This window comes from Adiantum capillus-veneris, chromosome 15, assembly GCF_014529385.1.
Source record: "Adiantum capillus-veneris isolate H3 chromosome 15, ASM1452938v2, whole genome shotgun sequence".
NCBI lineage: Eukaryota > Viridiplantae > Streptophyta > Polypodiopsida > Polypodiales > Pteridaceae > Adiantum > Adiantum capillus-veneris.
Window position 1 is genome coordinate 75,554,582 of NC_140945.1, and position 27,630 is coordinate 75,582,211.

A 27,630-nucleotide genomic window follows, 5' to 3' on the forward strand; every position below is an offset into this window, starting at 1 on the left:
TATTTTTGAGAGTTAAACCATGTGCCACCCTAAAAAATCTATAATTTTTCTATATTATGATGTACACATACACACACACACACACATATGTATATATACACACACACACTAACTAATGTCAAACATCTATCCCTAGAAAAAAAGGAGAAGGTTTGTCTGTCTGTGAGTCGCCTTCATTCTGTATCGCTTTGGGGACATGCATGCAAATGATGGGGTTGTTTTACATGTCATTGGCCATGAGAGAGAGAGAGAGAGAGAGAGAGAGAGAGAGTAAGAGAGAGAGAGAGATTTTACAATTGAGCTCATGGGGACTCCTACTCACCAGGGACACCCTTGCCTTTCAAATTTCCAAGACATTGTTATTCTCTTAATATTATCATGTATTTTGAAAAGAGTAGCTAACATTTTTTCCTACACAAAACAAGAAAAATGCCTTAAAATGGGTAAAATGTTTAACAAAAAACCAACCCTAACATTGGAATCTCAAATGGGGAGAGAGATTCCTAATTGACGAGCCTTTTAACAGTTGAGAGTTATTTGATCCTTTTTATTTTTGAGAGTTAAACCATGTGCCACCCTAAAAAATCTATAAACTTTCTAAATTATGATGGACACGCACACACACACAAACACTATGCACACACACACACACACACACATATACACTAACTAATGTCAAACATCTATCCCTAGAAAAAAAAGGAGAAGGTTGGTCTGTTTGTGAGTCCACTTCATTCTGTATCGCTTTGGGACATGCATACAAATGATGGGGTTGCTATACATGCCATTGGCAGAGAGAGAGAGAGAGAGAGAGAGAGAGAGAGAGAGATTGTACCATCAAGCTCATGGGGAGTGCTACTCACCAAGGGCACCCTTGCCAATTTCCAAGAAATTATTATTTTCTTGGAATTATAGTGTATTTTTGAGAGAGTGGCTAACATTTTCTCCCATAGAAAACAAAAAAATACCTTAAAATGGGTAAAGTATACGGAAAAAATCAGCCCTGACACTTACATCCCAAATGAGAAGAGAGATTGCCCAGCTGACAGGCCTTGTACCTATTCTAATATATTTTATCCCCTTCTATTTTTAGGAGTTAAACTATGTGCCACCCTTTAAAATTCATAAATTCTCTCAATTATGACGAGCCTAAGTATATATATATATCTATATATCTATCTATCTATCTATATATATATATATATATATATATATATATATGAGAGAGAGAGAGAGAGAGAGAGAGAGAGAGAGAGAGAGAGAGAGCCTCACTACCCGGCACCAACTTCTAAAGTTCTGAGTTATTGTGTGTGTGTGTGTGTGTGTGTGTGTGTGAGAGAGAGAGAGAGAGAGAGAGAGAGAGAGAGAGAGAGAGAGAGAGAGAGCTTCACAAAAATTGACACAGGAAGGATCGTGTGTGGGTGTGTTTTCATCCTTCGAGCCAGCAGTGGTGTTTAAGAGAGAGAGAGAGAGAGAGAGAGAGAGAGAGAGAGAGAGAGAGAGAGAATAAGAGGTTGATTCCAAGACGAGGGGTGGAGGAAAGCGTTGAAGGCAAGAAAAATTGAAGCGGAAGACAAGCGAACCCAAGGTGGTGTGTGCCAATCCGAAGAATCCAAAGCGATGGAATAGGTGGGAAAAAGGCCAGCAAAACCACATTGATGTGCACAAATCCGAAGTGGAACAAGCAAATCCAAGGTGGCAAGGTGGAACGAGGAGAAAATTCTTGATGATATTTGAAGGTTTTTACCCTGAATTTCTCTAGGATTTGTGCTAAGCTTGGGTTTTTTTCTCGCCTTCAAGTTATAATATATGGCTAAGTTTCAAAATTGATAGGTAGAACAACAAAAAGAAATTCTTGATGATATTTGAAGGTTTTTACCATGAATTTCTCTAGGATTTGTGCTAAGCTTGGGTTTTTTTCTCGCCTTCAAGTTATAATAAATGGCTAACTTTCAAAATTGATAGGTAGGATTACACCAACCTAAGTTTACTTTGAGCATTCACATACAATACAATGCTTTTTACACAAAAGTTTAAAAACCGACATATAAGAAAATTTGCAGCAAATCAGGCGAGCAAAATCAATGTGGAAGACAAGTGTTTTTGCTAGGGAACCCAAGGCGGCATGCACGAATCCGACGTGATGAGAAAATTTGAGATGGCAAAAAGGGGGAGCGAACCCAAGGCAGCATGCACGAATCTGAAGTGGCATGAGCAAAACCGAGGTGGCAAAGGCAAGAGGCAGAGAAAATTAACACTAAGTTTCTCTAGGCTTTGTGTTAAACTTGGTTTTTTTCCTTGCCTTCAAGTTAGAATTTTGTTGCTAAATCTATATTAGCTTCAAAAGAATACAATCCCGTCAAATTAATATAAATTCTCTCACTCACAATTGTGAGTATAGCAAAAAAAAGAGAATTTATGGTTAAATCTCAAAATTCATAGGTAAACCTAAGTTTACTTTGAGCATTCGCACACAATACAATGCTTTTTTTCAAAAAAGTTTAAAAAGCGACTTATTGAAAAATTAAAGGCAATTTTGCTATGTTTCATCAATGATTTTTTCCTAAAATTTGTAGGTTTTCTCATCTTTAGAACTAGAATTTAGAGGTGGATTTCAAATTTTCATATGTGAGAATACACAAAACTTGTGTTTTTTTTTCAAGCAATTGGATAGCCACTCATATACACAATGCTTCTGCTGAGACACTTGGAAAACATGCATATGAAAAATTTTAAACACAATCTACTTCTACTATATGAGCATTAGAAGCTTTGTATTTGAAAAAAAGTCCGAGGTTAACGTTGAACACAAGCAAAACCGAGGCAGAAGGTGAGTGAACCCAAGGCGGCGTGACCGATTCCAAAGCAGCATGAGAAATCTGAGGTGAGAGGGTAGATTTAGATGTGAATCTCAAAATTTGTATGTGGAATTTTGGTAAAATCAGGGTTTCTTCTCGCCTTTAATTAGCATTTAGAGGTAAAGCTCAAAATTTGTACATAGGATTACACTAAATCTAGATTTTCTTTGAGCATTCACATACAGCTTCTATACTATATGTAGTGGAGCTTAAAATTTTTGAGGAAGGCCCAGAGCATCCACATAAACTATTAGGTGACCTTATTTTGCTTTCATTTCTATAACATTTGAAGGTGCCAATGGTGCATAAGCGTACACGAACAAATAGTGTACACGTACTAACCTACTTATGCATCGTTATGATTTGGTGAACACTATTACCAAACTTGTGCACAAAACATAGATAGAGATGCAAGCAAGTGTGGCATCTGTAGAGAAACATAGACAAACATAGACGGTAGGGCCAATCACATTCTTGATATTAAAAGAAAGTTAACTCATCTCTTTGAAACTTGAAGCTCTCTTGCTACATTGGAAACTATGAGCCCTAATAATTTTTTCACAGCTCCACTCTTTTTTTTTTTAATAGCAAAACTCACAATTGTGAGTGAATTATATTGAACAACCCAAAAAATAACAAGGTCTTGTCATGCTCATGTTGAGCCATGACATCATCCAAGGACTATAATTACATCGGCTATCAGGGCGGCCACCCCCACCAACCCACCCCCTCCTCCTCGATAGACAAGGTCCATAAACTTGTCCTTATGAGATCTTTTATTTACCGATGGCCAAGATTTCCTCCATCCTAGTCATTCCATCTATTGACAACAAGGCACAAGTAGTCCTATACCAATCCTCTGAGTGTTGCTTGCACCCGAGCGTCCATATTAGCACTTTGCTTTCTTGAGTAATTTCTACGAAGCTTGCCACCTCAAAACCTCCTTCAAACACACAGCGGTTCCTTGTCTGCCATACGTTATGTATGAAGAAGTATCCGATGATTTGAGTGGTGACGAGGAGGGCAAGACTTCCTGAATTCTTACCTCCAAGGAATAGGTCATTCTTGAAAAAACTAATTTTCCATGTTCTTTGGACCCACTTGCATATTTTCCCTGCAAGGCCTTTAATAGTTGGGCAGTCCATGAATAGGTGGGCCAGATCTTCACTAGCCATCCTGCACCCCAAGCATCGATCTGACCCAATCCTTCTCTCCTAAATCTTCACCGCCATCGGTAGAGCACCCCAAATTACCTTCCATAGAAAAACCTTCATGTGCTACGGAATCTTTGGCTTCCATATGTTCTCCATTGCTTGCTCCCACCTTTCCTCCGGCCATTGCTTTTTCCATAGCTTGTTAAGGGGGCTAGACCAATTCTTCTTATGCATCATTTTCTGATAAATGCTTTTAGGATGAGGTTTCCATAAGAGACTGCTTTCGGGCCATTTCCAGACATTCCAGTCAAACTCCGAATCGCAGATTGGCATCACTAAATTGTCAAGCTCTTTCATCACTTTGTGGACAAGCAAGACCTCCAAGCTATTGAGTTGGTACTAGGTAACCAGAAGGTCAATGGTTTTCCAACTCTTGTTGCCACTATCCGAGGAGTGCACAAGTTGCTTCAGACCCTTATTATTCAGTTTCCTGGCTGTCTCAATCCAATCGGGAGTTTGTGGCGGATCTACAACTTTGGACAACCAGGGGGACCAATGCAAAATGGAGTTCTTGAAGTATCTGACTTCTTCTCCCCACTTTAAGATTCCACTCTTAGACATGAAAAGTTTTATGATTACACAATGTACCAGTTATGGGAACTCATATTTAAAAACATGCTTACTTACCCAATTTGTACTTTTGCACTTGGTAGCAATTCTATCAACCCTAGGTAGACCAAGGGAAAAACGTCCTTCCTACTATATAGTAGGTTATGATGTGCACTATTGCCATGCCTTGCTCTCACAAGAAAAGAAGCAAGGCTAGAAGCAAGTAAGAGAGTGGAGTCAAGACATTGAATCCAATTGTGTTCCCATTGTTGAAACCAATTCTATTGAACCCACTCCATTGTTGAACCAATTTTGTTTCCACTGTTGAAACCAATTCTATAGAACCCACTCCATTTTCAAAAAAACTTTTATGATCACATTGAATTCTCTTAACTTTCAAATATTTCACACCATGCTAACTTATCTAAGCTATATAATCAAGCTTGGTAGCATTGCTAGACCTAGACACACAAAAAGGAGGACTCTCTCTCTCTCTCTCTCTCTCTCTCTCTCTCTCTCTCTCTCTCTCTCTCTCTCTCTATACAACCTAATAGAAGTTTATTGAACAAGGGCTGACAACTCACAAAAAATAATTTCTCTGAGCCTAGTTCCCAAGCTTGGTATTAAAAAGTGATTTGCAACTACTTGCATATATTCATATTTGTTAGAATCCGTCAAGAGGTTGTATCATGCATCACTTTTAAAAATACAACAGACTATACATGTAGAAAGTGAGTATTGATGGTGTTCCACTGGGAAGAAAAGATTGTTGGGGTATAGGCGCCTGTGCTTTGCCCGACCGCTCAGAGTCTGGGCGCCCACTGACTTGTATACCTTATAGGGGGTGCCTGTGCCTTGCCCGACCGCCCAGACTCTGGGCCCACTGACATAGCATAAGTGTATAGGGGCCTGCTCACTCTTTTGAGTCTCCCCACCCATATCTGTGTGTCATGTGTCTCCTTCTCTCTCTCACTCTCTGTTTGTGGTGCTCTCCGATCCCCTTCAATTGGTATCAGAGAGACAGGTGTGAGAGCGTAGATGGACGGCTTCGTGATGAACTCGTCGGCTAAGGCGGAGAGGTCGCAGATCTGAGCAAAGAAATAAAGGAGGCTTGTGGGCAGCCATACAGAGGCTTGCAAGAGAGCTCTCAGGAGCTTCCTAGTGCTCACATATCAGCCCACTGTGTACAACATTTTCCCTCTTCTCGGCAAGCTTTGCAACGGCTACATCGACGACAGATTGGATTTTGGAGCTTCCATAGACATGGAAGCATTGTGAGATTGATACATTCAGCTCACGCATCGAGGTGGGAAGTGAGTTTGAGCCTTTCTATGAGCTCAAAGAAGCACAAAAGAAAGTCGTTCAGTTTTTGTCAGTTTGACAGCAGTCTACTGTTTTGCTCATAACTTGAGCTACAAAGCTCCAATTCCATAACTTTATGGTTCAAAACAGAGCTGGCTTCAAGCTCTACGACTTTGTAGAAGGAATGTTTTTCTGATTTGGAGTGTAAGTGGGTCTGAAATTAAAAACACAGAGAGTGTTTTTCAGGATAGTTTTGGGCTCTATTGTTTTCTTTGCTGCAGACAGCTTACCCGTGCACACTGCAGGTAGTAGGCACATATGAGGTGTTACAAGATCGGGTTTGACTCCCAGGTACAGGTTTAGTCTAGTACTCCCACAGGTGTTGCCAATTACAGTTGAGTGGTTCTTCTGCAGTGTTGTGGCTTGCATACATGGTCTTTGAGTGGGTAATGCTCTATGTAAGCTTATGTGGTGAGCAGTAGATCTTGTGAGCAAGTGTAGAGGTTGGTTGTGGATGATATGTATGGTCACCTGTGGTACTCTTTGTGAGCATTTGCTGGACATAGATTTGCAAAGCTTATGCATGTATGTTGAGTGTAGTTTGATGCGCATTGATTGCTCATTGTATTGAGCTTGCAGGACAATGGTTATTTTGTGTTGATAGCCATTGTGCGTCGAAACTCTGGTGAAATATTCCCAGGAGTTTTATGCGCATAAGTTGATGCGATCCAGGTTGTGATTGTGATTGCACTTAGTGATTACGTACGGTGTTCTCTGCAGGTGGGAGATTTGTGTGTGTGTATGCATCGATACCGCACAATGTGGGCTTGGTGATTAGCTCACGGTTTGACGGGCGTACAGTTATCTTGGAACACTCACAAGAGTGAATATTGTGATGTATGCTTGTGTGGCTACGAGCTAGGTAGCCGGATTCGAGCACTAATGGCTTGAGGTTTTTCAGGAGGTTTCAACTATACAGGTTTACAAGTTTACAGGCAGGTTTGAGGGCTTATTTGGGCGCTGAATTTTCAGCCATTGTTTCCTCTTTGCACGTGTCCATGTATGGCTCCGTTGTAGACTGATCTGGGACACGTTTGTGACTTGCTTATGCAGCTGTTTAAAAGCTGAATTTTGGGGCTGTTTTGGGGCTGATTTGCAGCCATATTTTACAGCCATACATAATCTTAGTTTACTCTACAGGAGCCTCGTACACTTGGCATTTGGGATTTGCATCATTGCCATTTGTGGAGCACAGTGTGGCTACACTACTGCGAAAGATTTTATGCGTGGATTCGCATGAGCATTGTAGGTGCTGGTGAGCTCTTTTTCGGAGAGCATTTTCTCGTTGCAGGTTGCTTCTTTTGGATTAGTTGAGTGCATTTCATTGCTACCGTACCTAGAGTAGAGTTACAGCTCTTGGTTATTTTTGACATTCACTTATAGTAATCAATATGTGTGAGACTTTCGAGTCTAGGACAATGACTCATGAGAGACGGCGTTCTCGTTCGTGTCGACACTTGAGATGTTGGCATTGTGGTCACATAGGACACATTAGACGGCGATGCTTTCATCGTATGAGACAGCACAAGAGATAGACTAGTCTCAAGGATGCAGTAGATGTTATAGGCTCCATTGATGTGACAGTTGTAGGATCAGATACAATGTCTGAGTACCCTAGTGACAGTGAGATCACATTTGCTTCCTGTATTACTCCTGATTTTTTGACGTCTGAGGATAGTGCACTTCTTTTGCAATGGGTGCTAGATAGGGACGCTACTTTTCATGTCACTACGTATCGTGACTGGTTCAGTAGCTATTCTAGCAGAGTGCATGGTAGTGTGCGTTTGACAGATGGGTCACTGCATGAGATTGCTGGTTCAGGAGATGTGAGACTGTCATTACCGAGTGGTGCATCGTACGTGCTCAGAGATGTGCATCATGTGCTAGATTTGACGATGAGTTTGATCTCTGTTGGTCAGCTCAGGGATAGTGGATGTCGGGTATCGCTGCTTGAGCGATCTTTTGCGTTGCATTTGGGTTCGCTAGTGATTGCGAGAGGTGCTAGAGCTGGAACATGGTACCCATTGCACGTAGTACTGGTGCGAGATGGTCGAGTCTCAATCTTGTTATATAGCCATGCAGAGAGCGAGAGACCCGGACAGTCTCTTTTGCTCATGGGTTGCAGGGTGCTTTGCATGGAGTGTAGAGTAGTGAGCTCGTTGTGCACACAGTTGGGGCACGACTTGAGCAGTCACACAGAGAGGTGACAGAGTCAGACATGCATGCTTTGCTAGTGACTGAGCAAAGCAGAGAGTCAGTTGTGTGAGATACTTCTATGCAGGAAAGACAGGTAGAGCAGTCTTGCTCTAGTGAGTCACGACAGGAGGAAGTTGTGCAAGAGTCTATGCATAAGGAGTTAGAGCATGGGAGCTCTAGTGAGTCACAACAGATTGAGTGGTCATGTTTGCAATGGATGATTGCAGAGGAGGATGAGATTTCATCGATTATGCAGTCATTCCTTTCTATGCTCGACAGTGAGCATGGGGATATAGTTGTACAGGATATGTCTTCCAACAGACACCTAGAGCAGCTGGTTTGCTTTGAGGTTTGCAGATAGGTTGATGCGTATTTTGTAGACAGTCAGGAGATGCATGTGGCTGACACGCCTTGTCAGTTAGAGATGCCTATTGCCAGGGATATATATGTTGATGCATGCTCCATAGAGCTAGCAGGGCCCGCTAGCATTGCATTGGCATTCGATGGTCTCATGTATGAGATGCTGATATTGAGACCGGATATTGCAGCTGCAGTGGGAGCATTTGCAGTTGGGGTTGTCAGTCGTTTGTTGACTGATGATGGCATAGTGCATGAGGGAGATATACAGGTATTGTGTACATACTTGCAGTACGTGTGCGGTACGTTTGGTGGTGTATGGACTTACATGGGAGCAGGACAACTGGATGCACACGATCACAGCCAGCCAGTGGGCATCGGTTGAGAGTGATTTTCTCTCGCCTTTTGTAGTCTTTAGACTAGCTTCCCTTGCTTAAAGGCACAATCACCTTTAAGTGGGAGGTTGTTGGGGTATAGGCGCCTGTGCCTTGCCCGACCGCCCAGAGTCTGGGCACCCACTGACTTGTATACCTTATACATAGCATAAGTGTGTAGGGGGCTGCTAACTCTTTTGAGTCTCCCCACTCATATCTGTGTGTCGTGTGTCTCCTTCTCTCTCTCACTCTCCGTTTGTGGTGCTCTCATCCCCTTCAATGTTGTTGGGGTATAGGCGCCTATGCCTTGCCCGACCGCCCAGAGTCTGGGCGTCCACTGACTTGTATACCTTATACATAGCATAAGTGTATAGGGGGCTTCTCACTCTTTTGAGTCTCCCCACCCATATCTGTGTGTCGTGTGTCTCCTTCTCTCTCTGACTCTCCGTCTGTGGTACTCTCTGATACCCTTCAAAGATAGCCCTATGAGAATAGTGGCCATGTTTCTTTGGTCGTAGCAACACGTGGGTCACATACTAGTAGTGTTTTAAGGCATTTACAAAAACTGAATCTGTTATCGTATTCATAAAAAGAGCCTTGTCACCTTTTAGCAAGATAATAAAGGCAGACACCTTCTTCTGAAGGATGGGTCAAAAATCAAGGAAATGGGCCTCTCTCTCTCTCTCTCTCTCTCTCTCTCTCTCTCTCTCTCTCTCTCAATACCTTTTCAATGCAGCTTTGCCTTTTTTTTGGGATGACAGAAATACATTACATGTACATTGATTTGTCTCATAGACCGAGCTCAACCGTTCAGAGACAATAAGAAAGTCATTCTTTGTTTTTCCTTTCTCTACGTGTGTGCACGCACGCATGCGTGCCTGCTGAAACATATGGTACCAAAAATATCACCCTTGCAAAAGCTAGCTTTACTATAATCCAAAATAATACAATCCAAAAGCATAATTTTCACTCAAAACACACTTGACCTTACACACAATCTAAAGAGTGAGTGACAGACTTGTAACAAAGGTACAATGAAATGAAATCCTACAATCCTGGGAAATGGTAAGGACCTCCAAAAGCCGCTAGGACAAGGATCCTTAGAAAGACACAGCTAATCAAATGAAGTCAAGGCGCACAAAATGTCTCCCCTGAGAGGATGCAGAATTCTCATGTCAAGCCTCATCGGTGATCCTCACTTGCTGGAGCTGGGTAAGCCTACATAACATTTTTCAACCATTGTCAAACAAGACTCTAACCTTATTTGAAAAGAAGAAAAAATTTGCCAAAATACCCTTGAAATTTGTAGAAACTCCAAAAATACCCCTCAAATTTCAAGTATATTCCAAAGATACCCTTTGTACCAATTTGCTCCATTTTTTGCATAGTTTATTCTTTTTTGACAATACAATTCACCTTACTTTATAAACAAGGGAAATTACCAACATACCCCTGGAAGCTCCCAAAATACCCCTCAAATCTCAAATATTACCAAAATACCCTTGTACCAACTTTGTACCAATTTGTTCCATTTTTTGCATAGTTTATTCTTTTTGACAATAGAGATGTCACAAAATAATGATGTGGCATGATCATCTGCAGACAGAGTAAGATGATGTGGCAAAAAACTGTACGAACAGGCAAGTCTTGGATTTCACACTAACAGATGCCACGTGGCAGCAGTACGGATTTTCGCATATCGCGCTGACATGCTGCTGTGGCTGCTGTATGGAATTCTGCAAATTGCGTTGCTTGCTTTTTGGGAAATTTTTTTACCAAATGCTTTTGGGACTATTTTGCTTTTGAGTTAGAAGCTTTTGGGGCAACCCTCGTAAGAATAAATAGACCCTTTGGGCCTCACTCTTTAGAGCATCTGGACGCAGAGTCTGAGAGCAGAGGACCCTTCGAGTGTTGTGCTTTGCTCAAGCATTAATATAATAAAGAAATACTGAAAGGGGTGCTAGGTTTTGGGGCCAACACCTCTAGGCATGTAACTATGCCGAGCCATGTCAACTTAAATTTTAAACTTGTGAAGTATTTTAAATGATTCTCTCGTGTGTCGTGCGGGATTCTTGACTTAGGGTGTCCAAGTCTCTTACAATGGTATTAGATGGCGCCCGATTTCTCTTCTACTAAGAAATCCTATCCTCTTACCGTGACACACATGAAATCAAACGAAGAATCCCACAAGAATCAAACAAACCCTCATGACACTTCAGAAATAGGAGAGCACGGGAAAATCCAAACGGATCGCGGATCTAGAGTACGGGCCACCTCGGCCTACGGGATATCAATTGATGGAGATGCAACATCAACAATAGATTGATGATTGTACAAAGGAAATGCTTCAATTTTCAAAGGATTCCAGGTATGCCAAATTTTTGACCCGACACCCGATTGACGAGGTGCATACCCATTGGTAGAATGCCATCAATTCCTCGATAAATTCAGCCCCTCAAGAAACCTCCTATCCCACGAATGTACTGAAGATGAACTTGAGGACGTGGTTGAAAGACGAGTCAAGCATCTATTGGGGGTAAAGAAGAAGAAACTACATAAATGCAACAAGGGAACTGACTTCCCTGGTTACTTGGGCCAAAAATCCTCTTTTAAGAATGCAAGAAATCAGAAGAAGTGATTACGTTACAAAGGATTTTCCAATTCGTCCTCATCTTCTTCTGACAACTCGTACAACTCATCCTCTTCTGACTCGAGTGATGAGGACAAAAAGGGCAAGAAACAACAAAAGGACCATACATTTTATTAAAAAAGGAAGCACTTTTGCAGAGCCAATCAGTATGATTTTCTTGACGACAAAGGCAAAAAGACCAAGGAAGAGGGTGGACAGGTAGTAAAGTTTGAGTATTTTCAAGGTATTGAGATGCTCCTAAGTCTTTAAGCTTTATTCAACAATTTGGTATAGCATTTTCTGGAGGCCACTATATAGAGATTACTACGGGTAGCATCTTTTTTTTAAGCCAATGCACGAGCATGGTGGTCCACTCTTTTGTTAAGAAAAGAATCACAAACAAAAGTAGCTAAAGTTTAAGATACTCTTTGTCTCTTCGTGGCTCAGTCACGAATACGAATGGGGCATGATTACTGACTGGAATCATCTTCGGATGGTCAAGGCAGAACCTTTGGATACTTATTGTGAGATATTTTGGGATGTTTTCTTAACTGCATCATCCTTTAAGAAGATCAATTTCAAACAACAAATCGAGCGGTCTTGCTGTGGACTTCCCAAAGAGATCCGAGACTACTTGTCTTGAGCAGAAGTTCGAGTCCATACAACAAGTGATGGGACATGCTAAGCGGGAATTCGCTATGCATTCGCGTAGCTTGACGTACCCACCACATAACCTTCGACAAGTCAAAATAAAAGTAGATGACAGAGAGATACACGATCTCAACTGACAGAAGAACAAAGAGATGAATATTTCAAAGCGGGAAAGTGTTTTGAATGTGGAGAACAAGGATGATGCATGGTTTTTAGGACCCCTTCTGAAGATGCAATAGAAGCACAGTCAGTTGTTGGGGAGATGAGGATACTCTAGTCAAAGGGATCTCGAAAGAGAAGAAAAATCTACTTCACAAGCACCAAAGAGTAAAAAGTGCCATGGACAGAAGATACGTGGGAACGAGCTCTTATGCATGCCTACAACCTATATCTTACAGAATAGCCCATTCTAGGTGTGAATTTCTAGTGAAATTTACACGAGGATGTTCGTGTGGACTCACAGCACAGCATACTCCGTTTTCACTTTTTTACCGACAGTAAATATTTTTACCTACAGTAAATATTTTTCACCTACATGGTAAATACAAATCACTTTTTACCTACAGTAACTTTTTTTACCCATGGTAAATATTTTTTACTGCACCATAAGTATTTGGTAGGCAACAATTCACTATTACTAGAAGCAGTGATTGGGCATCAACAATGCAGTTACATGAGGAGAAAAGGGGAAAATCTTATGGTAAAGGTGAGTCAACAGGGATAAAGACTTTTGAGTTGAAAAGAGACATGCTGATTTTTTCAAAGAACACGTGTCAAAAGAAGCCATGGTTGAGGATTTTTTGAGAATTTGATATTCAGGAGGACCCAGCAGGTCCCCCCCCTGACATGTGCAGAACCTCCAGTTTCAACAGCTACCTACCTGCTCTTAAATGCTGGTCAAGGCCTTATCCCCATGTGTCACAATTAGAAAAATCAGCATTTATCCTCCCCTCTCACATCACTCTAGAGAATATATTGATGATGACATATCAGGTGACCTCAATCTGTTGACCATCCTAAGCAAAAAGTGACCCCAATCAGCGGATTTAAGCATGTTTATCCCTAATCCTAAACCCTCTCAGAAACCTATATAAGGAGGCCTTCTCTCACTCAAAACACAACACTTCACCCACTTCACCAAGCAATGAAGCTATGACGACATTGCTACCAACGAGGAGCTATGGATGGAGCTCTACTCTCTCTCCCTCTCTCTCTCTCCCTCTAGTATGCTACATTACTAGCCCTAAAACCTAAATAAGAAGTCTTCTCTCATGCTCCATGGCCACCATCCTCGCTATCATTCTCTAAGGTATTGATGTGTTGCTAGTAGGATCATCCTACTTGCTGGGTTGATTGTTTTTGACAAGGGGTTATGCCATCCTTGGCTTGCTTCTCTATATCCTTGTTATGTATGATCAGATGCCATTGTATTGTTAAGCTGATGTCTTGTGTATATATATGCTACATAAGGTCCCTAAGTTTCGTTTCTATGTGTTTTGCCATATGTTTTGATGCCATCATAATGCCAGAAGTCTCACTTGCCTATGTGCACTATGTGTGAGGTCCCTAAACCTCTTAATTTAGGGTGGTGCCCCCTTTGTTTTGTTCTTCGTTTGTTTGCATGAGGCGTGGTTTGTGGAGTGTGCACGAGTACAGAGGCCACCCGATTGCACTGCTCTTTTTCCTGCCATCATTTTGGTGCCCCCACGGAGGAGGGCTACACAGACCTTCAGTCCACAAGCAATGAAGATGTGCAATCTACAACATGGACGAATGGCATGAGGAGTTTGCAAATTGGAGAACAGAAGAGGAGGAGGCTTTAGAGGCCTTAAAAGCTTTCATCAAGGTCTTGTTACCAGGTTGCAGTGTCATTGAAATTCAAGAAGTAAGTTCTTCTACATGCCTTGTTCGTGATCGTCGCCAACGAAGGAGAGTAAGAAGAAGAGCTTGATATACCTCTCCTCTCAACCTATGAGTGCTCCAGAAACCTCCAACGCACACGAGCTTGAAATATTCTACATCAACATACACGAAGGTACTGTGACACACATTAAGGGAAGAGAAAGCATCACCAGACCTCTCTTTCCTGAGGAGCCGACTAAGAGGAGGAAGATCACCTCTACACCTAAGTGGCCCAAGGCCGCAGCGCATGCTCAAGCGTAAGGTAACATTTGGATTAATCTCATTAATAAGGGATTACATGACCACTACAGGCAAGAAAAAGGCTAGTGAGCAACCAACTTCAACCTCCAACTTGCAACCACGACTCTCACCCCTAAATCCTCCTAAAGCAAAGAGGCGAAGGCTTGCCTACAAGATTGCCGCCCGTCTGCGAGTGCTCCCAGTGCACTTTGTGAATCCAGACACCACCAATCCCAAGCCAACCTCCTGTCCGCGTGAAGATCACTTTGGATATTGTCCAAAGTGCTTTGGAGACTGGGTGAAAAGCGTCCCTGCCCTACCTTTGCTGCTAATTTTCAAGAAGTTATCTCAATCTAAGGAAACTATCTTAGTTGATGATGTGCCGCACATTAATGGTGTCACTTTCATTCGTCATGCTGATTATGGTAATAGCATCCAATTGTTGCTTGCTAAAAGGCTCAGCATTGTACAAAGTGTTGCCATCACGCCTTACGTCTTCATAGATGCATCAGGAAGAGTCGAAGTGATCCGAGGTGCTGACCTTCTGTGGTTGATCAGGCTCATTGGTCCCAAGGTGGTGCAACTAAGCTAGGCTCTTGTGTGTAAGTATGGATGCCAATAATGAGAATGATGATCCCCGCATGTTTCCTTTCCATTTTGTGCATCATATCCGTGTGAATATTTGTATTGATAGAAAAATCTTTTATCAGCAAAGAATAGCCCTGTTGTTTGGAGCCGAGAGACTTGGGGAAATCTTGCGCTCTCCTCATCCTGTCAGTCTACCCTTACTAGACTATTACCATTCCTTTGATGTGTCGATCTTCATCCTATTTTGAGCTAAGTTGTGCTAAAGCTCCAAATTGTAATTACCATACTCTATTTTAAAATAAATTGGAGCTGTTTGTGTAATTATTTACTCTCTCACTTATGGCCTTCCCTAATTTTTATGGTAAGCCTGGGGAGGTTGCTCCAGACTTTTTGGATAATTTGGAAATGGCCTTTCTGGTATCGGGAAGGGATGACGAAGCTACTAAGTTAAGGGCCTTTCCTTTGGTCTTGAGGGAAGGTGCAAAATTATGGTATCAAACTTTGGCACTTGAAGAAAGAAGAGACTGGGAGTCCTTAAAGATGGCCTTCATCGAAGAATTTTGCCACCATGAGCCTCCAGAGGAGATATGGAGACAGCTCTTAGAGCTACGCCAAACATCACCCAATGACTATAGAAGCTATGAAGGAAAGTTTTCCAACCTGTGGGAGAAATGGTGTGCATCACTAGGTGAAGGAGAAAGGGCGCCAGAATGCCTAAAGAAGGACTGTTTCCTGGCAGGGCTTTACCCCATCCTTCGAGAAAAGGTGAAAGGTAAATTCCCAGATACCTTTGATAAAGCTATGACTTATGCAAGGGAGAAGGATAGGAAGTTAAAATTCCAAGCTCAACTACAAGGGGGAATGGAGCTTCCACCGCTAGCTCAACCTACGGCAAGGGTAGTAACAGGGACAGGAGCAACAGACCAAGAGTCCTCTCAACAAGAATTACTTCAACAAATCACCAATCAACTAGAGAGCCTGTCCATCAATCTGGTTCAAGGTGTAAGGGCTCCCCAGCCAGGAAATGAACGAAATAGACAAGAAGGACAAAGGCAAGCACGTGAGTACATTTGCTACAACTGTGGAGAGGTAGGTCACGGCATGTATTATTGCCCCCATCCACGACGCTATCAAGGAAATGGTAATCAAAGACGGCCTCCTCGCCAGCAAGTCACTCCTCCTCGAGCTAGGCCACTAAATGGACAAAATGCACACGTGGCTCCACCAATCCAAATATTGAGACCCCCTCCTTCATCACCGCAAGCACCAACAGAGATCCCTCCACTACCATCGGGAGGGGAGGATAGGGCTGTCTCTGTCATAAGTCTTGACAATGGTAAGGATAAAGGGAAAGAAAAAATGGAGGAAGCTGTTGCCATGCCAATAAAGAGAGTTAGGAGACAAAGAACTGATGAAATGGAAGCTTCAGAGCCGGATAAAGGGAATGAGGGTTCCTCCCAAGTGATAGGAGACAAGAAAAGGAAGAGTAGGTCAAGGAGGCACATAGGAGTAGAAGACTTTCCACTTGGGGTAGGATCCATACCTTACGACCTGGTAGCAGATGTGAGTAAGCAAGGACCAAAGATTTCATGGCAGAAACTCCTCCACCTTTCCCCAAAGATGCGTAGAACCTGGTCTAAGATGGTCAGCACCAGGAGGGCTAAGGCAAAGTCAGTTGGGTCTATTAGTGCAAGAGGCATGAAGGATATCGTGCCAGTCATTGATGCAGAGATTAAGAGTCAGCGAGTCTCCAATGTGTACGTAGATGGTGGAGCCGAGATTTGTGTTATGACAGAGAAATTAATGCACAGGTTGGGTTTGGAAGTAAACGAGCAAACTTCCTTACAAGCTAAGATGGCAAACAATGTAAGGGTGGCTTGTGTGGGAAAGGTTAATGGAGTGAAGGTTTCAGCTTTTGGTGTGGCAATCTCAATTGATGCTTATGTGATCCCAACTAAGGGGGAGGGCTATCCGCTAATCCTTGGAAGACCTTGGCTTATGGCTATGAAAGCTAGGCAAGATTGGGAGACAGGTTCCCTTGAGTTGTGACCAAATCATAAGGTAGGTGGCAAGCAACAAAAAGTTGTGTATGACATGAAGCAGGGTAGACAACAAGACCTAGAGATGGAGACTTCTATGGATGAATGGAGCACAAGCAGCTGCTCTTCATCTGAGGATGAGTCATCTGAGGAGGATGCTAGCTCTTTGGAATTCATGGGTATAATACTGTGAAACCTAGAAGGAGAAGGTGGTCAAGACTCTCTAAACAAGGAAGAAGCCACAGGCTTAGAGGAGATGCTAGCTAAGGACCTACTAGAAGAAGAGAGAGAACCCTATTTGCAGGTACTAAAGAAGCATGCTGGCCTCTTTATAACTGATTACGAGCACATTAAAGGAGTGACGGTAACCCAACACCATATCCAATTAAAGGAAGGTGCCGTCACCCTTGTTGGTGATGAGGTATTTGCACAGGTTGAAGCTCTAGTAGGTCATGTTTCTAAGTATAAAGAGATGGTTGTGGAGACGTTTACAGAGGGTTTGGATACAGGTTTGAAAAGTGATCAGGTTTGCTTGGCTATGCAGCAAGTGGAGGTAAATGGCAGGGTCTTGCTATGTTATGTGATGCTATGGATACATGTGTTATTGGAGGTTGCTTTACATATATTTTTGTGTCAATGGCGAGGTTTTTTTGAAGTGGACTATACCATGGAGGGTTCTGTAGCAGATGGTAGGATAGCTGCTTATGATTCAGGTTTCTCAAGTGATGGCAAGTATGCTTATAGTGGACACGAAGGATTATGGATGCAGGGTGACGAAGCTCCATGCTATAAAGAGCTGGAAGGGTGGCCTGTCTATTGGCCTACAAGTGCAAAGGAAGGCTTGGATATACATGTTTTACAGGTTGATGGCAATGAGCAATGCTTTACTTTTGATCCAGGTGGATTCTACACCATGCGTGGGGGAGCTTTGAGCTTTCCATTTGACCCTGGAGGGTGATGCAGTAGCAGATGCTTTTTTCTCTATCTCTATCCTATCTATATAGCCACTATACTATCATTTTTCTTATACAGTCTATAGCTCTATGTTATATAATTCTCTCTATACAGTCATCTTTTACCTAAATAATACTATGGTTGAGCATGAATGCTCAACGAGGGGTTTGGGGAAAAAAAAAAAAGGAAAAAAGAGGAAAAAAAAGAAAAAAAGAGAATGCTACCAGTGAAAGCGGATATTGACAATGGATGGGGTATGGCTTTCAAGGGTCTAGGAGACTAGTTGTTAGTCATGGATGGATACTATTATTCATCAGAAAGGACTAAACAGGGTGCATCAGCCAAGAAAGTAGTAACATGGCAAATTCAATTGGTACCAGGTAGGTAAGTATTCAAGAGAACCCTATTGTAGCACAACCTACAACTAGAGGCATCAAATACCTCTAGCTTAAGGGGGAGGGCTATATGATGCATGGTTTTTAGGACCCCTTCTGAAGATGCAATAAAAGCACAGTCAGTTGTTGGGGAGATGAGGATACTCTAGTCCAAGGGATCTCGAAAGAGAAGAAAAATCTACTTCACAAGCACCAAAGAGTAAAAAGTGCCATGGACAGAAGATACGTGGGAACGAGCTCTTATGCATGCCTACAACCTATATCTTACAGAATAGCCCATTCTAGGTGTGAATTTCTAGTGAAATTTACACGAGGATGTTCGTGTGGACTCACAGCACAGCATACTCCGTTTTCACTTTTTTACCGACAGTAAATATTTTTTACCTACAATAAATATTTTTCACCTACATGGTAAATACAAATCACTTTTTACCTACAGTAACTTTTTTTACCCATGGTAAATATTTTTTACTGCACCATAAGTATTTGGTAGGCAACAATTCACTGTTACTAGAAGCAGTGATTGGGCATCAACAATGCAGTTACAGGAGGAGAAAAGGGGAAAATCTTATGGTAAAGGTGAGTCAACAGGGATAAAGACTTTTGAGTTGAAAAGAGACATGCTGATTTTTTCAAAGAACACGTGTCAAAAGAAGCCATGGTTGAGGATTTTTTGAGAATTTGATATTCAGGAGGACCCAGCAGGTCCCCCCCCTGACATGTGCAGAACCTCCAGTTTCAACAGCCACCTACCTGCTCTTAAATGCTGGTCAAGGCCTTATCCCCATGTGTCACAATCAGAAAAATCAGCATTTACCCTCCCCTCTCACATCACTCTAGAGAATATCTTGATGGTGACATATCAGGTGACCTCAATCTGTTGACCACCCTAAGCAAAAAGTGACCCCAATCAGCGGATTTAAGCATGTTTATCCCTAATCCTAAACCCTCTCAGAAACCTATATAAGGAGGCCTTCTCTCACTCAAAACACAACACTTCACCCACTTCACCAAGCAATGAAGCTATGACGACATTGCTCACAACGAGGAGCTATGGATGGAGCTCTACTCTCTCTCCCTCTCTCTCTCTCCCTCTAGTATGCTACATTACTAGCCCTAAAACCTAAATAAGGAGTCTTCTCTCATGCTCCATGGCCACCATCCTCGCTATCATTCTCTAAGGTATTGATGTGTTGCTAGTAGGATCATACCTACTTGCTGGGTTGATTGTTTTTGACAAGGGGTTATGCCATCCTTGGCTTGCTTCTCTATATCCTTGTTATGTATGATCAGATGCCGTTGTATTGTTAAGCTGATGTCTTGTGTATATATATGCTACATAAGGTCCCTAAGCTTCGTTTCTATGTGTTTTGCCATATGTTTTGATGCCATCATAATGCCAGAAGTCTCACTTGCCTATGTGCACTATGTGTGAGGTCCCTAAACCTCTTAATTAAGGGTGGTGCCCCCTTTGTTTTGTTCTTCGTTTGTTTGCATGAGGCGTGGTTTGTGGAGTGTGCACGAGTACAGAGGACACCCGATTGCACTGCTCTTTTTTCCCGCCATCAAAGGACATATCTCTGCACGGTGCCCCAAAAAGGCACAAGAATAAGGATGATAAACAGATTTAAAATTCAAAAGGGCGAGGAGATACTCAGATATTAGATAGTAAATTATGGATGAACTAGCATTATTTTATGAATGAAATAAGACATGGATATAGATGCAATTGCTAAATACGTTGCCAGGAATCACGGTCCTAGACTTTATGTGATATGATCTCATTGTGATGTGACTGTCATCTTTGTACAAGTGTTGAATTTGTGTTGTTTAGTGCGTCGATACTTAGAGTCAGTGTCTACTAAACTTGTTTATGGCTTATGTGTGTTTTTGCAAGTGTAATCGAGGGCAATTACAATTCTTTCAAGAGGGGGGTATGTCACAAAATGATGACGTGGCATGACCACCCGCGGACAGAGTAGGATGATGTGGTGGAAAACTATCATACTAGGCCCAGATTTCACACAAACAGATGCCACATGACAGCAGTACAGATTTTCACATATCTCATTGACATGTTGACGTGGCTATTGTGCAAAATTTTGCAAATTGCGCTGCTTGCTTTATGGGCAGGTTTTTTAACAGATCCTTTTGGGACTATAATTGCTTTTAAGTTAGAAGCTTTTGGAGCAACCCTTGTAAGAATAAATAGACCCTTTGGGGCCTCACTCTTGAAAGCATCTAGACGCAGAGTCTGAGAGCAGAAGACCCCTCGACTATTGTACTTTGCTCAAGAATTAATATAATAAAGAAATACCGAAAGGGGCGCCAAGTTCTGGGGCCAACACCTGTGGGCACGGAACTACGTCGGACCAAGTCGACTTAAATTTTAAAGGTTGTGAAGTATTTTAAGTGATTCTCTTGTGTGTCATACCAAATTCTCGACTTGGGGTGTCCAAGTCTGTTACTAGAGATCTATCTTTCATTGTCCTATACAAAAATCTTCGCCACACTAAATCACAAATGGAGGCATTTGTGTCCACCAATACTGAACCATTTCGGTCCCAAAATGCCTTGTGTAATCCTACTTCTATTATCTTCATTTGAAAGAGAATCCTAGTTCCTATGAAGAGTTGCAAAGAAAAGAGTCTTTTGAGATGTTTGAGAGATTAACTAAAGTACTTTTAAAATTTTGGAAAAACTTAAAGAATTTTGGAAATTTTGTGTAAAATATGAGTGGTATTTTGAGAATTTTTGAAATTGAGGGCTATTTTGGAATTTCCACAAATTTCGGACATATTTTTGTGATTTTTCCTAAAAAGAACTTCAAGCCACAAAATAAGAACAAAATAATTTCAACTATCTTTTTCAAAACCTGAGTTCTAACTTTTGAGATACCAGCCATGTTGCTCCACACACAAGAGCTAAGATCCCAAAGGTTGTCCCCATTGCCACTGTACCCTCCACCGTCCACATTGGATGCTCTTGTGCTCGCAATTCATAGTTACCCGGAACTGGAAATCGGAACAGGAAATGGGGAACGACAATGGACATGAAATGCCATTCCTTGTTACGGATACTCACGTTTGAAACACGGAATGGGGATTCGGAACGGCAACTAGGAATGGGAACGGACACCTCAAAATGGCCATTCCTGTAACTATGTTGCAATTACGTCCTCTTGGTAGAGCAAGGGCATTGTCCAAGCACTATTCTCACACAAATCTGAAATAGTCAAGCCGGCTAGCCATAAGTAGGTACTAAGGAAAACTTTCATCACAATCACCTACAATCAAAACCAATGGGTCACTCCATTTATATACACCTAGATGCATCCCGGTTAAGCTCAAAATCACCTTTAGAGGAAAGTGCAAGGTATAGACTCCTCGTGTATTGACTAAAACTGTGGCATCCCCCACTAACGTCGTCAACGCCCAATAGTGGATGTAGAACTATGTACCAATGTATGATCACAACACACAAGCGCGCACATGCACACATCAACACACAGATCTGCGTACTGAGATTTTGTCATAACTCTAGATGCATGGCAGAGTCATCCACAATCTATACTAATAGATAAAGGGGGAGGGAATTCCGGTTGCCCCCCTGCCACGCGTCAGATCCTCCTTCAACCGGCGAGTGTGGCCTGCAGTGTCCGGAAGCACAATGACAGAGAGAGAGAGAGAGAGAGAGAGAGAGAGAGAGAGAGAGAGAGAGAGAGAGATGGCGAAGCCATAGGCTATACTAGTGAAGCATTAAACAGGAAAAGTTAACACAATAATAAGGCAGTTGATAGGGCATATGCATAAAAAAGATAGAATGGAACATTATCAACTGCTCAGAATGTTCCTTAAGTTCAAACAAAAGTAACAAAATGCCCCTTCCCTTTCACTCACCTCCCCCAAAGAAACAAAAGTGGGTGTACCAGAAGACAAAGCCTATAAACAAAAGTGGGTGTACCAGAAGACAAAGCCTATTGGTTTGAGAGACCAATAGCTACTCACTTGATCAATGCCCAAGAGTTGTTTGCACTTTTATGATGGATTACTTTAAAGTTTAGTATTCACATGGACGTTGCGAAGGCTCTGCAAATGTCCTCCCCACAAATAAAATTCGACTAGAGCAAGGACGTACACACTTGCACTGCAACGTAGATGCTGCATTTCGACTCTACAACGCTAAGGCTTGTGCGGACGTCGAGGACACTCCATATTTCCTCTTACATAGAGCACACTACATCAAATCAAACATCATCGCTCCATTGTTTTCAACAACCAAACCAAAAATCTCCAGAGACTTCAAACTTTCAGAATACAGAAAATTCATTACCAAAACAACTCATTGACATTAAGCTAGTCTATATCTATATGTATATTAAAAAGAGAGGAGTGAGCTCCACGTGGTTGCAAATCCATGCAGCCAAGGGCTCACTCCTTTTTATCTCCATCATCTCCATGCTAGCTGGCAACGTGGTTTCGTGGGAGTAGGTCAAATGGGAGCTCAGTCGACACCTCAACATCTATGCAAGGGTCATGGAGGAGTGCCAAGAAAGTGGCGCTAGCAATACAGTAACCTCAAGCTGCGGAACCATTGCGGCGCTCAATATTGTGGCGTCAATTTACAGCAGCCTCGAGCTGCAGCCCCCCTCTCTCTCTCTCTCTCTCTAGCTTGGCAACACCCTTGGGTTGTGGGCACGCACTTTCTCTCTCCTCTCAGCTTCGCAATGTAGTTCCCTCAAACTGCGGGCTAGGACTGATTTAAAGTAGCCCCATGCCCTCTTCTCCATACGTTATTCGCTGCTCTGTCCTCCTCTGGTGATCGCTGTTGGCAACTCTGTCGCTAGGACGTCGACCATCTCTCCCACTCCGTCACATGGCAAGCTTGAAAAGCTTTCTTGAAAGGACGAGCAAGCTTGAAAAGCTCTAGGTGGGTCCGATTGAGATCTCTGCTCTATAATCGGCAGCCTCCCATGCCTTCAGTTCCGCCTATGCCTTGACAAGCTCCCTTTCAACATTGCGGACAGTGGTGGTGCTGCTTAGCCAAGTCGACAACAATCATGTATGTCCGCCCCCCCTCCCTCTCTCTCTCTCTCTCTCTCTCACCCTTCAGTTGCTCTAGGTGGTGACAAAAGCCCTTCCTCTCATGCCCTCTCTCTCTCTCTCTCTCTCTCTCTCTCTCACACACACACACACACACACACACACACACACACACACACACACACACACACACAACGGACCCTTCTGAAGGGGCCGATTGAGTTGTGGTCGGTGGCCCAAAAAAAGGTTTCCTCCCCGCTCGCTCTGAACCCCAAATGCCAGGTGCAGCTTTGCTTGAGTCTTTCACCCTTAGAAAACAGGGTCTACCCAGTCGTCATTGCTCAAAGTATAGTATATCTCAAATTATTGAGAATGCCTCAACACATGCCTTTTTATTGGGGTGACTCATAGTGTTCAGGAAAAATCATTTCCTTGAAATAGGAAATGTTAGATAATAAGTTTTTTTGAATTTTTGCATTGTTTTTCTCTATTTTGGGGTGTCATTTCTCCTTTTCCCGTTGCTCTCGATTGGCATTTTTGAAATTGGACAATTTTGAAATTGGAAAAGGGCACGATAATAGGCTGAAACGGGAAAAATTTGCAAGTGGGTCCAAAGAACATGAAAATTTGATTTTTTCAAGACTGATTTACTCCTTGGAGGTAAGAACTTGGGTAGCCATGCCATCCTCATCTACACTCAAATTATCAGGTTTTGCTTTTTACATAATGTATGGCAAACAAGGAACCGCCGTGGGTTGGAGTTCCTGAGGTGGCAAGCTTCACAGAAATTATGCAAGAAAGCAGAGTGCTAATATGGACACTCGGCTGCAAGCAAAACTCGGATGATTGGTCTAGGGTTACTTGTGCCTTGTTGTCGGCGGAATGCTTAGGTAAGGGCAAAATCATGAAACCAGAAGATTAGTGAAGAACATGTTAATGAACCTGGTGTATCAAGAGCATGGGGGCAGGTCGTTAGGGGTGGCTCCCCAGATAGCTCGACATGAGCATAACAAGTTCTTGTAATTTGTTGAGATGATCAATATAATTCACTCACAATTGTGGGTTTTGCCAAAAAAAAAAAAAAAAAACTGAGACACATTTTCCCCCAACACTAAAAAGGGGGGGGGGGCTTCTCATTATTCCTTCTTAATGTCAGTGCTCTAAAAGCACCATTTTGTTGGCCGTGTTTATTATAGGTAAACTTCAACATATAAAAAAATCTCCAAAAATTATTGACTACAATAAAAATGCTTAAAAAGTTTTGACCTTTAAAATGAGGTCCAATGAAATTGCAATCGGGACATTTTATTTGCAACCTGGAAATGTACACTTCAAAGTGGGATACATGAGCATTGCTTCCCATGTAAAAAAGCATGGCCTACTCATATGCCCAATTAGAGCTACGAATGCTATGCAGAGTCTCATGTGGCTCGCCACTTGACCTGCAGATAGAGCACGCTAGATCTCAAAGCTTCCAATATGCTCCGTCTTTTTTACTTCCCATCACGAGCTTTGAATCCTGCTCCTCAAGTGCTCACTTTCAAGCCCGAGCAAGTAATTGAAGAGTCGAAAGCTCCAGAACGTTAGAACCTTGAGTTGAACGATTGGTCGAGATCTGAACTATAGTCAACGAAGATGAATTGTGAACAACCCAAGTGTCCAAGCAGCAACGTGGAGGGAGTCCAAGTGGCAGATATTATCTTGATGCAATCTTTGATTGGCCTACTTATGACCTACTTCCCTTGACCCATAGCAAATGTGTATGGTGCAGTAGCTCTGTTGTTGGCCTCCTGCCATCCACATTTGCAATATTAGCACTCCAAGCGTCCAAGCAACAACGTGGAGGGAGTCCAAGTGGCAAATATCAGCTCTGTGAAATCTTTAATTGGCCTACTTCCCTTGACCCATAGCAAAGGGGCCTTGTGCAATACATCTATCACGTGTCCTTTACACGTGTCAAAATCTACGACATGAAGGCTAAACTCCAAAACTGAAAGAAGCCCCTATGCACGCAATAAAGAGGGAGAGAGAAAGAGAGCCGAAGGCTACCGGCCATACTAGTGTATGTTAAAATATCAACACTGCATGCTTTCATATTAACATTTCAATTTTGACATTGCCTCCCTCTAGCTCTCTCTCACTCCCTCTCTTTCCATCTTCTGTGTCCCCGTATCTCTCTACACTCCAGTGCAACAAGTGAGACCATTTCCCTATGTTTCTATGACTTAGTGTAACCAAATCTCCCTCTCTCTCTCTCTCTCTCTCTCTCTCTCTCTCTCTCTCTCTCTCTCTCTCTCTCTCTCAGGCAGTGCCGTCGTTGGCAAATTAGTGCCAGCCTTGTTTCGAGCATTATTCTAGCCCAAGAATGTCATAGTATCAGATTGAAGTCACTAAACTTAAAACACTCTCTTTTTGGCCTGCCAAAGGCAAAGGCTATAGAGATGGGTTTCCTTTTTGCTGTTGGAAAATACAAAAAAAATTAAAGACAATTTCGGTTTTTAATTTTTGTAAAGAAAAAATTTGATTGGTTGAATATGATAGCGGACATTCATGAAATGAAGAGCGTGTAAAAGCAATGATGAAAAAGATTTTGGGTGCCTCTCAAAGTGTGAAATGTTGGAGTTCTAACTAAGCTTTTACCTTTTTCTCAATGGTAATATTGATGTCTAAGTAGAGAGAGTTCACATAAAAATAAATAAATGGTTTATTCTCTTTGAAGAAACTCTCCTATTTGTGTTATGAGTGGATGCAATACATTTGGTTGATGTGACTTGCTCTCACTCACTCACTCTCTCTCTCTCTCTCTCTCTCTCTCTCTCCATCCATCAAATGTTGCACGATTCCAAGTTAATATTGAAAAGAGTGTTTTGGGTACTTGCCACCATGCTCAATGCTCGTCTCAAGAGACATTAAAGTATAGGACACAGGTTAGGCCCAAGTTCCAACAGTCCTGATTTGGATCACTTTCTCAATGCAAAGGTGTCTTCTAAGATCTTTGTAAGGAGACTGCTGATACATGCTTGAGATTCTGAGAGAGAGTTTTGTCAAGCTTGCATGTTTCCGTACTACCGCACGTTTCTTACCCCTGCTTCCCTTACCATCTTCCTCCCCAGCTCCATCGCGCTGCACCTGCCTGGCACACACTCTCCCCCCGAAGGGGGGTTGAAGCATGGCTCTTCATGACGCCCTGTTAAACGGGCTCACGCCCCATCTCCCCTCAAACTTCATGGATCTTACCAGCCCTTCCTCCCATGTTCGCCTCAATCGCCCCCTTTCAAACACTCAGAGGGTCGGAAGCCCAAAGGGCCAACCCCAACTCACTCAACTAGGAGATACCCCTGGTGGTATGCCGGGTAGCTTCAAACCCGCAGCGGGTACAAGCAACCTTCAACCAATACAAAGGACTCCTGTTCAAGCGCTAAAAAGGTCTCCTGTTCAAATGTATGCTGAGGCTATCAGAGGACAGCAAGATAGAACTTTTACAAATGTGCTTCAACATGGGATAGCAGGTATGTTACCTAACCCTTCTAAGTTCCATAGCCCTACTTGGAATATACATGAAGGTTTCCCTATGGATGACATTGATTCTCTCAATGCACATAATATCCCTTTTGTTCCTCTATTGCCACATGGGCTTCAGTGGCAGGGCCAAAGCAAAGGTACAGACTCAGATGGTGTTAATTTAGACACTCAGAACATAAATGCCCCTCCTGGTAGTCCTCAAGGTAATACAGAATCAGGTACCTCCTCTGAATCATTAGAGGGCATTGTTATTAAAAAATAAGACCTTCAAGCTTGGTTCTCCCAACTGCCTGACAGAGTAGTTATAGGGCTCTGTCATGGACCAAGACCTTCTTTGGATACTCTGAAAACATGGGTAGCCTCCAACTGGGAAAGCAGAAACCTCTACCCTTAGCATATTCAGTATCTACCGAACAACTACTATCTCTTCTTTTTTGAAGATGCTACCAGCGCCTTACAAGTAATCTCTGAAGGGCAATGGCTTATCAAAAACACCCCTATCTCTTTCTACAAATGGTACAAGGGCTTCAACCCTAAAGGAGAGAAGCCAACAAAGGTACCTGTCTGGGTCGATTTCCCAGATTTTCCAGTTGAATATTATCCTTGACTGAGAAATTTGGGTAATTCTATTGGAAAGGTATTGGGGCAAAAGGCTAGGGGTGGAATAAACCCTAAATGGGATCCACAACTTCTCATTGAAGTTGACATTAGTAAAATCCCTCAATCCAAAATCCCAATCAGGGACTGTACTGGGACTC